This window comes from Temnothorax americanus, unplaced genomic scaffold (assembly GCF_048541705.1).
Source record: "Temnothorax americanus isolate GAGA-0224 unplaced genomic scaffold, ASM4854170v1 Scaffold2, whole genome shotgun sequence".
Classification (NCBI taxonomy): Eukaryota; Metazoa; Arthropoda; class Insecta; order Hymenoptera; family Formicidae; genus Temnothorax; species Temnothorax americanus.
Window position 1 is genome coordinate 6,716,375 of NW_027509338.1, and position 15,946 is coordinate 6,732,320.

Consider the following 15,946-nt stretch of genomic DNA (forward strand, 5'->3'; position numbering starts at 1 on the left):
GTTTTATAAAAGATTTTGTGTCCCTCGAGACGATACAAGATGTATGATTTACACACATGTCAGATATAGTAAATTATACATTTTGCAAGTGTAATATATATTTCGGATGCGTGTGCCCAAGGAAGCTGAAAAAAAAGTATGCGAGAAAAAATAAATTAAATCGATACGTTTTTCCTCGTGTATTTTCTTCTCATTTTTCTCAGATCTACGCACCCGCGCGCGCGAGGCACACATACCTATTGTTATAAACAACGATGAAAGCAAAGGGAACAACGCTCTAGGCTTACGGCAATTAGCAATACCGTACTATCCTCAGTATCATATAAATATAGAACATGCAGGTAAACAGTAAACGAGATGATACTGGAGAGAAAGAGAGGGAGTGAGTTAAGGGCGGAGAAGGTTACGCACGCGTGCACGCGCGTGTCGGCACGCATATGCATGCATGCACGCACGAACGCACGAGCGCGCGTACATCCACGCGCATCGCGCCGCTCTTTCTTCCCTAGTTTACCACCCCCGTCGTCCTGAGATCCCGCCTTCTCCCCGTCTGGCTCGTTCCGAAGCCGCTGCACAATTTATGCCCAATTACATCCTAATTACCGTAATGGCATCGACTCAGGCACAGATGGTGTCACAAGGTTAAGTAACTCTCGCACGATTCGCGACTTCGATCGCCTCACTGATCGAGTACGAGGATGTCAATACATTAATATTAATATTAATTTATAAAAATATATACACTAATATATATATAAAAGACCATTACTTTCCTTCTTTATTATATTACTGTCTCGGAATTAGCGCGAATACGTTCCTGAGGCGTAACCTGTAAAATTCCGATTCACGATAGCTTTTTACCCTTAATGCAAACAAACACGTGCATTTTGACGTCCGTTCGGTGTCAATATTTGTCGCGACATCGAAACTTGAATGTGAAATAATGAGTTTTATATAATAATTCGTTATACTAATTTCCAAAAACTTCGTAAGCAAAAAATAATAAATAATAAATATAAATATTATAAAAACGAGCAAAATGTAGATAAAAACAAAGTTCTTCCGACAAAGCTGATTAACCCTTTTCACGCCACTGGCGCTACTACGGCGACATGCGTAATTTGAGAAATAAAAATAAATAAATTCATAAACATTTATAATTTTTTCTTTTCAAGACAAAACTTTTAGGTGTTAAAAGTTTCACTGCAAAAATGTGCCGGAGTTACTGGTCGATCGTATCAAAAAATGCTCGGAGTGCAAAGGGTTAAGCGTCTTTCTAATGACTTTTCCTACTATCTGCAAAAAGATTCGTTTCCCCAACTGCTAACTGTGTTTACACAAATCGTACATGACGAGGACCACGAACGGCCAAACAAGCAGACAAAGACACAATGTCACGGCATGTGGATAACACGTGCCCTATAACACCACTCTAATCTGGAGAATTCAGTTCTCGAGATTGCCACGTTTTGAAAACACCAAATTCTGTATCATAGTTTTCATTTTTTGTTTCCTTTCCTCTCTCCCCGTTTCTTCTTCCAAATATATAAATCGAATATTTAATTAAAATTAAATTTAAAAAATGCGATTATTTCCCCGTCATCTCGCCCGTCATGCATTTTAAACAACATACGCGCGCCCGAGTTTGTTAATAATATAGTAACGATTAAAATATTAAATTAAAAAGTTAAAACAAAATATTTAAATATATCAAATTAATCGATAGCAATTCATTCGACGATGATAAATTAATTCGAATCATGACACTAATATCGGTCAACGCTAATTAAGCAGCGACTGATGGAAGCTTTCAATGGGAGCTTCAACTATTGGTAAATTTCGCGAAAATGAACGCGGTGATGAACGTCACGAGGGTCCACGACGGCAAGTGGCACCCTAGCGTTCACGCTCTCACCCTTCGGCACTCATCGATGTTTAATGAGACAATCGAGAAGGGGAAGATGACTCTCGTACTCCGGTTACTAAAAAATTTAACTTAACAGCAAAAGGGAAACTGATTTCGCTCGTAGCGTTACAAAGCAAAATCGATATAACTAATATCAATTACAAGTTTTCTTTTTTTAAAATGGGCTCTCTGAACTGATACTGAAAAGAATAAGAATAAATTTACAAATATCTCGATGGCAATAAATTTTTTTAGAATTTTATTTCGATACATACAGAGTGTCCTATTTTAATTTTTACACACATGGTTATTCCCCAAACTATTCATTATTCGAAAAAATGTTTCAAATAAAACTCACTTTGTTTCGAGAGGGACATCTTACGATGGACACAAATTTTTTTTAAAACATTTTTTCAAATAACGAATACAGTTTGGTAGGTAATCACGTGTATAAAGATCAACATGAGATACCCTATATAAGCATAGAAATAAAGACCATTGTCAAAAATTAATTGTATCCGAACACTGCGCTTTTCCGTAACGAAAACATTTGATCGGCAGCGAAAAGAGTGCGAATATTGACAAAAGATAGCGGCGGTTGTCCAGAGAGAGTTACATATTTCTCTCTCGTCGACGTTTATGCAGAATTATTGAATATTCATCAACCGTTATTGACGAAGCGACACGCGAAGGTATACGCGCGCGCCGCGCATCCGGTCCCGAAGGAAATGCCGTGAAAACGGTCCCCGTGGGTGAGAGAGAGCCGTGAGTCGTTATCGAGTCGCGTTATACGCCGAATTAAAGGGATACGGTGAAACGCTATGGGGTCGTGCTCAAAGCCACGCCTCGCATTCTCCGGCTCTATTACTTCTCTCCCTCTACGAGCGACGCGGACGAAAAAGCCGAACTCGAACCGATTTGTCGAGGCACCGTCGAAAACGTTTCGTTATACATATTCATTTCGAAAACAAGATTCTCGACAAAGACCGACAATAGGTATATTGCATTTTGCAAATACGGAAACACGGAGATATCTTTATGAAGATTATCGTTATCATTTTCTCTACTTCGCCGATTATCTTCAACATCGTGTATATGTGCCGTATTTTTATTTGCGCGTATCACAAGGATGTATAAATAACAAATGTATTTTTTAAATAAACAGATCTATAAATTCAATATGATTTTAATAGAGTGCTTTGCGATATTTCATTGAATCTAAGAAATTTTGCTCCCACGTCTTCTAGGCACGATTATGTTTCTATAACAGCACATCCTGTAGACACGCACGTATCTACGGGATGTATACACTATACACACGACGTTCGCGCGTCACTGATCAGCTGAAAAATACCTGATCGCCGTAGGAATCGAAGTGTAAAACAAGATCGGATATTCCGAGGCGAGTCGCATCGCGCATTCCGATCTACTTAAAGTCGCGATTCTGCTTTTGAGTATTCTCCGGCGACGTACAGACGAGGCAAAATCGAGGCAGTATCGTGATAAACACGGTTTTCTTATTAATCATGCCCCGTGCGAACCAGCTCCGTGATTACATAATTATGCGCTCGCGGTGCAAGTTAATGATATCCCGCCCAACGCGTTCTGCCCCCCTCGTTAATCGTCTGTTATTTCACATATCTTTCAAAGTGCGAGAAGAGATATCGCGGGCCCGATCGGCCCATCATCGGCAAGGCGTGATTATAAATGATCCACGTTACGTATTAATTGTTAAAGCTTTCACAAAATTAATTCGACATGTCGAGATCACGAAAAACATCTCTGACAAGAGAAATGTCGAAATTCGAATACCGGAAGTGGAAAGATCTCAGGGACGAAATCTCGCGGAAAGCGCAAGCAAAATCGCACATCAAAAATAAACAAAATATGAATATATAAATATTATTTTTCAAAAAAGTGCAGATTTAATTGTTTCACTCGCAATCAAATGTCGGAGTTTCAGAAACGAAGTCTCTTTTGCTCAAATCGCCAAATAAGAGGCGAGAATAAATCTTATTTGTCGATTAAAATTGACGATCTGTTCGCATATGCAATAAAATAAGGCAAAGTGCAATCTCACAACCAAATCATCGCCAAGCAAAAAAATTATAAACATACGTTCACTCACCGATCGTTGTATCGCCGCCGCGTCGCTATCGTCTCTCGAACTGCCTCTGCAAAACAATTTTTTTATACGATCAAAATTTATCGCATCGCGTATCTCTCGACATTCTCGCGCGCGAGGCTTACTACACCTAGCTTTTTATCGTTTTCACGTTGCTTTTATTTGACAGAGACATGGAGTTTTTGAATTACGAATTATTTCGCGATATCGTGCAACGGAGGTATCGAGATCGAGCAATAATATAAAAAATTAATTACGCAAACGCACAATTAATGTTTTGATATTCGATACTTACCAGCCATCGCGCCGCCCGTCGCATTCATCCTGGCCGCAGCATTATTTCACTTCGCTCACTATTTTGATCGTTCCGCCACATGTACGCGCGCTCACGCTCACGCGAATCGACCGATAACAATCGCGAATTAATTAACGCGGCACAATCATCGCGCGATGTTTCAAATGTTCGGCACTCCTCCGTGTTTACGAGCACACGTTTCGCCTCTGACGAATGAGATGTAATTAAAAATGCGTCCATGATTTTATGCGCCAAACGCGAGGGGCGAGAATGGAGCAAAAAACAATCCGACTCCATGAGCGCGCGCCGTGTACAATGTATTGTTTACGCGATCGGAACGATTACTGTACGCAGGATTGATGCTCGACGCCGTTGACGCACGTATATTCGCAACCTAGCTTATTGCAACCGAAAGACGCGACAATGCTTTCCACGACGTTTACTCATTTTTTTGCGCGGCGCGCCGCGGGTGCTCCGTAACCTTCGCAGCAACAACGATTAGCGCGACGCGTGCCGTGCCGAAAATTTGACTCGCTTTACTTTGCGCGACCGATTTATCTCATCACGGAGTAACATTCGCGCACTGACTTACTTTCAGTGAGGAGAAAGGGAAAGATCCGCGGCCGCGGGACGTGCGGGGTGTACCACTTGACGATCGAAAGAACTACCGTATATATACATACGGGACACGGGGGCGACACCACTTAGCGCACGAACTCGCGATCTAGCTTGCAACCCAAAAGACGCCCGATTATACTTGCCTTCGTTAACACATTACTATAGCTATATCCCCTATGCTCGCCATTCACAACACTCAAATTTCCGCGACGCTTTGACGCTTATACTCATTTCGCGATCCGTTCTTGTCGAGAAATGAGATGCAGTGTCGCGTTATCGGGACAATCGAGCCGACTGATTCGCGAACGGAATTTCGTAAGGTAACGCGGCGCGCCGCGGGTGCTCCATAACCTTCGCGATCCCGAAAAACGCGGTTAATCGTACAGCACAACGATTAGCGCGACGTGTGCCGACGATTCGACACGCCTCACTTTGCGCGACCGATTATTTCATTACGAAATATCGCGCGCTGACTTACTTTCAGCGAGGAGGAAGGGAGAGATCCGCGGCATTCCGCGGTGTGTATCACTTGACGCGATCGAAAAAGAACTACGAACTACTGTCACGGGCGTCAGGCGTCACGGCCCTATACACGGGGTCGACACCGCTTAACGCACGAACTCGCGATCTAGCCTGCAACCCAAAAGACGCTCGATTACTCGCCTTCGTTAATACATTACGGCTAATGATCCATGCCGGTCATTCGCGATACTTTCCACGACGTTTATCGTCGCGATCCGTTCTCGTTGAGATTGTTGAGAAACGAGGTCCACCGGCGGGCGCAATATGACGCGTCAGGTATCGGGTATCCATCGAGGCGACTGATTCGCGAGCAGGGCTTGCGGGGCGCGACGCGGCGCGGCGCGGCGCGATGCGGGAGAGGGGGGCCGCAAACCTTCGCGAAGTCGAAAAACGCAACGATTAGCGCGACGTGTGACGTGTGCCGAAAAGACTAGATCCGCTCGATCGCTTTACTCTGCGCGGCCGATTATTTCATTACGCCGCGGAGTATCGCGCTCCGACTTACTTTTATACTTTCAGCGAGGACAAAAAGGGAAAGATCCGCGGCCGCGCGGGGTGTGGGTGTGGCGTATATCGCTTGACGCGATCGGAAGGACTACTCGACTACTGTAAACTGTAACTGTATACGTAAGCACGCACGGGGTCAACACCACTCGGCGCACGAACTCGCGATCCAGCCTGCAACCCAAAAGACGCCCGGTTACTCGCCCGCGTTCATCAAGCCACTGTAATCGCGCGATACTCCATTTTTTTTCTTTTTTTTTTTTTACTACTCGCGCTATTTTCCGCGACGCTTACTCATTTCGCGACGCGACCTGTTTTTTGACGAGAAACGAGTACGAGGTCCACCGCGGGCACAGTAATGCGTCATTATTACCGAGAGACTGCAATCGAGGGAATTTATATTTGCGCACGACGCGCGGAATAACCTTCGTAAATCCGAGAAGCGCGCGGATTAATCGTAATAACACCGATTAGCGCGACGTAATGTCCGATAAAGTTTGTTTTACGCAACCGATTATTTCTGCGAATTTCCCCAGCACTCCCCGCGCTTACTTGTCGCGATTCGGAGTTGCTTTCAGCGAGATGGAAGCGAAAAAACAGAGCCAATTCCGCGAGCGCGATGTAAGTACATCCGTTACGCAGTCGGAACGACTAATGTCTACGGGGTCCACGTTACTTGACACAAAAAATCGCCGGTTAGCTTGCAACCCAGAAACCTCCCGCGATTATTCGTCCGCGTTGATTATTATTATAAACGTTACAATCGCCCGTTACATATATTACTTTCCCCGATTCTATTATTTATCTCGTCAGACTAGAAGATCTAACTAATTAATAATTTAAGTGTTAATTGATTAATATAATATTTTCAATAGCCCCAAAATTTTCTCAATCGAGCGAAGTTCGTTATTCGAAGTGACGTTAACAAATCCGCAAAATATAAAGCGCGAGATATATGTTGCGATAATATCAGTCGCGAAGTCAATTTGACTGATACATCAATTATTGTTAATCAGTTATGATTAATATTGAGTAATAACGTTGAGAATATTCCGTTCCCTGCGTTTTTCAAATTTATTTCGTCTCGCACGCCTCGATAAGTTTACGATCGAACGACCAGTCCAAATGGAAAATAATTACGCGAGCTCGTATAATCGCTAACTCTATTATAATGGGTGCTTTCCATTTAATGACACAAGTCGACACAAATGTTGTTCTATCTTTATTGGCATTCAATGAGTAAGAAAAACAGAACGACATTTGTGTGTCGACTTGTCTTACTAATGTCCATTTCGAGATTTCGTATAGATTAACTTTAATCCCGGTTTATAACTTATTGCTTCTTATCTGTTTCTAATTTTCTCAAAACCAAGTTAAACCGACCAAAGTTAATCTCTGCATTGACAGAAATGGACGTAAGTGGAAAGCACCCGGTATAAAAAATAACCGCTTGCTCCGGAACTTGTCGCGATCGCGTTTCGAAGAAATAATACGCGGAGCGGCACGCGGCACGCGTCGTCCGCCCGAAGCTCGTCGCGCGAATGACGAGAGGCGGCCCGCGGCCTTATTGTGTACTCGCAACAGTACGGCGCTCGGCGCACCGTGTGTGTCGGGTGTCGGCTGTGATTTGCGGTGTATAACGTACTCTCGTGTGTACACAACAAGGTCGCCGTGGGTATCATTCGTCTGGCGAGCTTCGAGCAGACGGGCAGCGATGCGTATCGTTCCGCGTGCCGTATTATCCTTCGCGAACAGGTATATATTGAGAGATCGCGAAACGCGATCGTTCTTCTTTTTTTACGAACCGTTAGCGATTATCAACCCGCGCGATTAATTATAATTATCTACCGCGTTAGTTAATGCGTATTGAGGTTTTCTGTCCAAACAGATATCTCGCGCGACTCGTTTTTGAAATAGAAATCGAAGTTATATATATATATATATATATATAGCGGGTGAGAGTTATAGATTACTGCTTGCATTGTAAGCCGTTTCATATTGATAGTATTATAATAATAATAACTCTACAAAAGCTCCTTTAATCATTTATTAAAGTTTTCTATTAATTTCAAACTTTAATACTTTCAATTGAATGTAATACAAGATCGGGATTGATAAATGTACGGAGAGATTAATAAATATACGGAATATCGACTGTGTTTATTAACAATATGGTATATTTCCGAACAATACATCTCGCAATTAGACATTAATTCGGCTTCCCATAAGATATCAAAGTGCCAACGCTTATTCCGAATTTTTCCCGACATAAATGGAAAGTCACAAGGATCAATCCCAATTTGAATAATGGTTACAGTGCGTTTATAAAGTTTAAATAATGAGTACAATTATAATTAAACGTGTATTTGAATATCTGTTATATATACCTATCTCATTTAATTAATTTAAGAAAATGCCATTTTCAGTCGGGCTGTGAATCTTGGTAATATAATATTATAATAATATTATTTCTATATAAATTTTGTATATTTTTTCCAACTTAATAAAGTAGTATTCTTAAAGTAGAATTATTAGACTACCAAGATCCAGTCAAAAATGGCATCTTCTCTAATTAATTGTACGATTTATATCGGTCCTGTTTTACTTATTCTTATCTCGTATAAATCCGGCATTCGGTAATTTGTTATAATCTTTCGTCATTCGATTCGCTGCGAGGTGTCGCATGATCGATTTTCGTACATCATTACGATAGCATAAAATACGCATTTTCATGCGATTAACGTCGAGTGTCGTACGAAGTGTCGCGCAGTCGTCGTACTCTAGTCATCAATTACGCGTGCGTAATTAATAAACGTGTTCGCGAGTGAGTGTCGTGTGCGAGTGCCCTGAAGAAACAAGAAGCAAAGATGAGGAGGCCCCGGAGGCATCAGGTTGGAAAATCTAATTTTTCATCGGAATATTTCATACGATATATGCTTTTAAAACGATAATCAAATAACGACTATAAATACAGTGCTTAATAATACACGTAGTACGTTTATATTTAGAAAAAAAAGCACGTTTGAAGCTCCTGCTCTCTCATGTAGGTATATCACGTTATAAAATCAAAAATAAGATACAATATAAATTTTCTCTTGCAGTGTACGTCAAAATAAAGTAGCTTTTTCCCTTCGTTTCAAAATTCTTTAGTCTAATTGTAAATATTCTATATGTATTTCTGCAGGTTTATTTTTCAAGTTGTTCTCATATTTTACCGCGTCCTGGACCAAAGTCGGCGCTCGATCGGGGACCATTCTTTATGTCTTTAGCCGTATTAATTAGACACCGAGTTAAGTACAGTAGCACGCTTATTTAGTCCCCAACTAATGGCTAATGGATAAAAGCGGACGAGTTATGCTAATAAGCATATGTGCGGGCGCATCAGAACGCATGCTCTCATGAATATTCACGATGCTATCTGATTACGTCACTGATTGCCGGCATTCGAAAGTGTTTGCACGTTAGAATCCACTGCCGCGTATCGCGTTGATCGATGATCCCGTCGAGATATGTCGCTCTCTGTCGCGCAAAAAAATGATTAAATCGATGCGATTTAACTTGATTCTTGAAAACTGGAACGATCAAATGACCACTATTTCGTTTGCGCACGTAATGGTACGTGACACTTAATCATCAGGAAAAAAAAAACAAATATATAAAACGCAGACGTTTCGCGAAAGTGGAAAAATTCAAATTTTTATTGCCGCACTAAAACCAGCTTAATTTTTTAAAAATGTGAAAACGATCGTGCGTCAGATTCCCAATTTTGGGAACAAGAGACAAGAATAAAAGTTCAACATCGAATGAAATTTGTACAGTGGACACAGGCAACCGGATACGGGTGGCAGTGATATTTCACACGTTAATTAAACGTAAGCCAATAAAGATACGACCGTCGCGAAAGGATAAACCGCGGTGTACGTATCTCGATTGGAGACATATATGGACGTGATTCACGTTTAACAAGCTATATTAACGTTACGGTGCCTAATAAACGCACCCGCGGCTCACTTGCAATGACAATAAAAAGAAACGTTATTGCGTGTATGATTTTCTCAATTGCCATTTGCATCTAGTGCAGTCTATCGCAGGACTGAACATCGTCACGCTGTATCTGATAAAGTGCTATCTGGTTTACTTAACATAGCGACAGTAAATTAAAATTTCTATTAATATCGCTATTAAGATTATATATTTCTTCGATTACATTACATATTATCTATCCGATAAATATTTAATTCGTAAAGATGAGATATAATGTCGAGAGCGCTACGGTATATTGACCTCGCATCGCTTGAATAAAACGTTAAATGTTTATACGTACGTTCCGTTATTACAGGCACATTGTGTAAAATAAAAATATAAAAATTATTGCATGCTTATCCCAGAAAAAGTCCCTTTTTTCTCTAAAGAGAAAAAGAGACAAGCGTTGAGAAAGAGAGAAAAAAATTTTGCAAAAAAAATATAAAGTCTTATACGTTTTATCGTTTCCGCGCGCTGTCGCAGCACGCGCGTTTTGCCGACCGATGTGTCGTAAAAACGACGTTCCTTTACAGCACGCGCCAAGAGCGTTATACGCGCGCAATTAACTTTCGCGTAGCTGTGATTAAACCGTCGTCGTGAGAGAGAGAGAGAGAGAGAGAGAGGGAGGCAAAGGGGGAAGGGAGAGAAAGAGAGAGAGAGTGAGAGGAAACGAGCGAGCGGGGATGAGGTGAGGATAAATAATTGTCTCTCCCCAGTGGCAGGGCGCGAAAATAGAAAATCCGATTGGCCGTGGCGAAAGAGAGCGGAACAAAAGCCTCATGCAGAATTCAGTGTCGGCCGCTCCTCTATAATCGGAGCGAGGTATCGACCGGTTAGCCGACCCAGGCCAAGCCAAGCAGACAAGCAGGCACAGGCAGTCAGGCAGGCAGGCAGGCAGGCAGGCAGGTACACCTGCCCGGCGTGCGAGGTGCGAGGCTTTCCCTTAGCGGTAACGCTATTGTGCCGGCACGGCCTCTCGCCTACGGGTGTTTCACCCCGGGCCACCTCGTTAATCTCGCCCACCACGACGTCGCCATCTTTACGCCCGGCGGCCCCGGACGGGAAGATCGCGATCGATACGAACGGCCGAACCTGCGAATAATGCGCCATTAGGACGGCCACTTCGCGTATGATTGGAAGGCGGACCGCCGGGAAGTTTAATAGATCATGCACGCGGCCCCGAACGATCCCGTAATACGCGTGATTTGCGAAAACGGCCGCCCGGCCGGCCCGAAAGCCGCATTACTCGCGAATCTCGCGATGCCGCGCGCGCACCGAATCATTGCTGCTCCTTTCGAGCCTGGAGTTAAGAGATCTGACGAGAGAGGCGTTAGCAGAAAAGTTCATGATTTTTTTAATATCCGAGAAATAGACTCGTGCAAATTGATCGTTTTTAAGATTTCATATATGAGATATTGCCATTGTCGCCATTTACTCTGTCATCGAAAATATTCTAAGTTTATTCAGTCCTTATTGTATAAGGATTTATAAAATAGATGAATGATTAAAAATGATGCGCAATATTGGTCCAAGGATGTAAAATTATATTCGACCAACATATATGTTATTCACTTCATGTCAAACTTTTCGGGAAACGTATACCATCTTAAGCCCCTATCAGACTACGGATTGAGATTGAGATTTGACAAATTTGAGCGAAGTTCACTAAACTTGAGTTTGATTGATTAAATTTCAATCCAACCTCAATCCCAATGTGTATAGTTTGATACAAGCTTAACGACACCGAATAATTATAAGATCCTAATATATGTATATCCTTGCTCAAATCTCGAACTGAAGGTTTTAACACGTTTTCACACCATTATATCAAAATTCTCGCGTTCTCGGCGCGATATAGACGAAAATCAGAGGATGGTTGCGCCAAGTGCGAAAAGTATCCTAATTGTAAGCCCGATATGCACGCCGATCGTATTAATCTTTTGCGCGAAAATATATACTTTATATTATTCCCGACGGCGCATTGCGCACGCAAAAACGCAGCGTTCCCAAATTAGAGACTGCTTTTTGCCCGCATATAACCACGGCCGGCGAACCGGGGAAGCGCGGTGCGACCGCACCTGGAGATGATCCAAGAGACACGCTCGCTCTCGCGGGCGCGACATGATGCGTAACATTGTTGAGACACAGATTTTCGAGCGGCACGAACGTGGGTGTCGCCGTCGCGCGTGGGTCGCCATTTTTTCGGGACTCGCCTCGCGCGGCCCCTGCTCTTACATATGCACGTCCGTTCTGTATTCGTTTCTTTCTTCCCTATACACGGTATCCCAGACCGACCGAAAATTATTTTCACATATTTGGTGCTTGTTGTCCCTTTCTTATAATCCGCGACATTAAATTCTTCAGCATTTAAGAACGAAATTTGTGCGCGCACTTAAACGAAAAGCAAAATTCCATTATCCATTTACATTCGTAAAGTTTAATCGCGTAAAACCATTGGAATAAAATATTTACTAACTTTATCTCGTGGGAAATTTTTGCTAAGAAGGCATTGGCTTGAAATTTTTCTGCTCCGAAAATACTTTTAAATGTTTCTGATGCGTCGTATATAATGAGGAACGAGAACCGATGATCGTCGATTTTTTCCTCGTTTTTTCAAAGTTTAAAGTAAAAGCTCGCTCGAAATGTCATAAAATTAAATCGAAGAAGATAATTGAGTATAAATATTCCAGCCGTTTTCAGTCGCATCAGTTATGTAACGTCGTAAAACTGACGTTACTTAAGTGACGTGTTGGACACAAAGGCGGTAAGGAGATGCGTGAAAAGAAGTCCCGGGATTCGAGCGGACAAGAGCGCGAGAGCGGAAGTCGGGAATGTGGGGCGGTGATGGGCCGCTTCCGGTGGTCCCCGGTGTACAGCTCGTGAACCAAGTCAGTCGGACTGTGCCTGTCTGTCGGCGAAACCGCAGACAGCCCGTCTGTCTCATCGTTCCATTAAGCGATACGATGCTCGGCTTGTATGCCGGTGCCGGTGCCGGAGGAAGCCCGTGTCTTAACGGCGAAATGGCCTTGGAAACCTATATTATAGCTTTACGATGATATCGAAGACCGGGCGTCACTCGCGCGAGCGGTAATTAAAACGACGCGGATTCGATACTCGCCGGATTACTCACCGTTTTCCGTGATTATATAACGGAGCGTTGCACGTTAAAATTGAAAAAAAAAAGAGTGCCCGAGTAAAGTAACACGCGCGCATTACATAATTTTCTGCTTCACGCTCGAATCAAATGTTAAAGCGAAACCGTACGAAAAATGTACGGTCAGACGCGACGAGCTGGATTTTATATTTTACGTTGATGAAAAAAGCAAATGCGGGTGCGTGGGGCAGGAGTAGGGGCAGGGGCAGGGACGCGGGATAAAATCGCGCGTGGAGCGCGCCGAGGGGAAATGACAGAAATCAGGGTGGAAAGAGCGCGGCGGCTCGTTGCACGAGGGGGTCACGTGAGCGAGTCGGGTCACTTAACTCTCTCGTTCACTCGCGTGCACTTCGTTTCGGCTTTCCGGTATGCATGCGCCTGTGTCCGTCCGTCCGTTCGTCCGTTCGTGTTCGCGTTCGTCACGCGCGCGCTCATACGCGGACGCATCGCTGGCTCCAACCATGAGAAGAGGGCTGAGCGTAAGAAAAATACAGACGGAAAGAAAAAGAAAAAAGGGAAACCGCCGCCGCGGCCGCGCGCGAGGCTGCGAGCGCGGAGGAGAGTGAGAGATGAGGGAGGGAGGGAGAGAAGAAAGAAGGAGCGTCGAGAAGATAAGCGAGTGAACGCCGGAAGCTAGAAAAAGAATGACAGGCTGCTGCGAGAGCCTCCCTGATTCTCGCGTTACATATATATTTATAAAAGCTAAGGTACATGAAAGCTATAAGGTAATTATAAGCGTCCCTGCATGTCTCTTCTCTTATCGTCCCCTCTCTCCGTCTGTCTTCTCCTTCGCCCGTTCTCTCCGTCTCGCTCGTTGCTTCGCGATGGGGGAGTCGCGGCCGAAAGAGAGAAAGAGAGAGAAGGTAGGAGCGAGAAAGAGAAAGAGAGAGGGAGAGACGACTGCCGGGTGCCACTCATAGGAGCGTAACAATGGCTTTCCATGCCGGCTCAACCAACCAGACGACCGACTGACGATCATGACGAATCGTTCCCGTGGGATTAGTGGGATCGGCTTGGTGGGTTTTCTCTCCGATCTTCTCCCAAGGTCCCATCGTTAATCTCTCTCATCTCCCCGAGAATCGCAGGTGACCTCGTTTGCCGAACGACTTCGCCGCATTTGTCTTTATTCTTCGAACGGATTGCTTTTCGATTGATACATTTCGCTAAATATCGAATTATTTCCGTTACAATCCTACTTACTGAGTACACAATTTTGCTTTTATATTAAACTATAATATATACTATACTAATGTAATGGAATTTCAATGCATTTAATAATGTGTTGCGGCGTCTTTTAGGAATCACGATTTAGCAGATACGAAAAATAAATGCGTTTATTGGAAGCATTTCGTATATTGTGCATTACAAAGAAAGGTTAAATCGCTAATTGGTAATCCTTATTATTATATCTTATGATACAAATCAATGTAATGTTCTTGAACATGCAAGCATGATCGAGCCCGTAAAGACGTGTCAAGAAGCAGGTACTCCAAAAACAATCCTCTATCGCAACTTCAATTTTCCACGATAAGCGATTGTGTCTGAAACTCCCGCTCGAGAGACCTCTTGCCATCCTAATACGAGTAGTTTCTTCATAAAGTTGATAGATTCTCCTCTTGATTTGAACATCTCTTATTCCCATCCGACTCTCGTTATTCAGCCTTGAGAATGGTACAACGTAGGAATTATCTAATGAGAACGCGTTACAAATATATAGTAACTTAACGCAGTCACGCGACAGTCGTATATGCAAGTCACATCCGCATTTTCTTGAAGGCAATGGCATTCGCAGCTAAGGATCTTATTTAATTGACGCTATCTGTGAATGAATGAATACGAATGCGAATGAAAAATAGAGTCCTCGCATCCATATGCAATTCCGATATAGCCATCATTATTATATATGTGTCAAAGTATAAGGATCAATGTCGTCGTCCGTCGAAGAGAGACATCGATTAGCAACAAACAACTATATTAAATCAATCGATTTACATATGCGATTTACCAGATTCGTTCATTATAGTACCGAGAAATATTTTATTTAGGCACACAAACTATTTATACGCTTCAGTATTCTGATTAAAAGAATTTCGAAACAGAATGCAATCGTGAAACATTATTCCTATTATAGGCATTCATGTCTACTTATTGTTAGAATATACAGTAAAACAGTTGGGGATATGAAATTTGACGACGTAATTCTTGCTACTTTCGATAGGTCTTATACGTTTATCTCGCGTGAAATAACACGCGACTCTAAAAAGACGTGAAAGACGCGGAATTTGAAACTTGCGCGACGTATCGGAAAGTGCATAATATGGTCGTAAAGTTCCCGTGAAAAGAAAATGCATTCGCAGATTATTTGTAGATTTCATCACAAGAAATACTATAATTCCTATAAGGCACTGACAATAAGCGTTCCAAACAAAAAGTTCTTTCACGCAATGAGCGCAAATCTCATCCCAACGCAAATTTTCTTTGAAATATTTCGGAGTTGAAAAAAATGATCTTTAATTCCAGAACAGAAAAGTTTGAAAATACTGCGCATAATAAAAATTAGACCATCTTTATTCCAATGTGAACCATTTCGATCTTTTTCAATTAAAAAAATAATTTTTAACTCCGAATCAAGAAAGTTGCTTGAAAATATTCTGTTTAATAATAAATCTGTAAAAATTAGGGCCTTTATAAGATGTTCCCAAAATGTTCCTCGATCTTTCTGAATTAAGAAGAATTACCAAGTGACAAGTAAAAAGGGGCTTTGAAAGTTCAATGTGCGGTTGATGATTCGTAAGTTAA

The 15,946-nt window shown here is 42.5% G+C and overlaps 1 protein-coding gene across 2 annotated transcripts in view; it reads right to left on the reverse strand.

The window, feature by feature from the left end:
- Positions 1-15,946, reverse strand: part of LOC143896978 (ras-related protein Rab-37) — a 175,039-nt gene that overhangs the window by 142,152 nt on the left and 16,941 nt on the right. Inside the window, exons 1-2 of one of the 2 annotated variants that reach the window (XM_077405213.1) lie at positions 4,327-4,484; positions 4,035-4,080 (exon numbers count right to left, since the gene is read on the reverse strand). The gene's annotated coding sequence lies outside the window, so the exon portion shown is untranslated. Of the gene's footprint in view, positions 1-4,034; positions 4,081-4,326; positions 4,485-15,946 lie in introns of those variants that run through there. The other variant, XM_077405215.1, reaches the window with a different exon arrangement.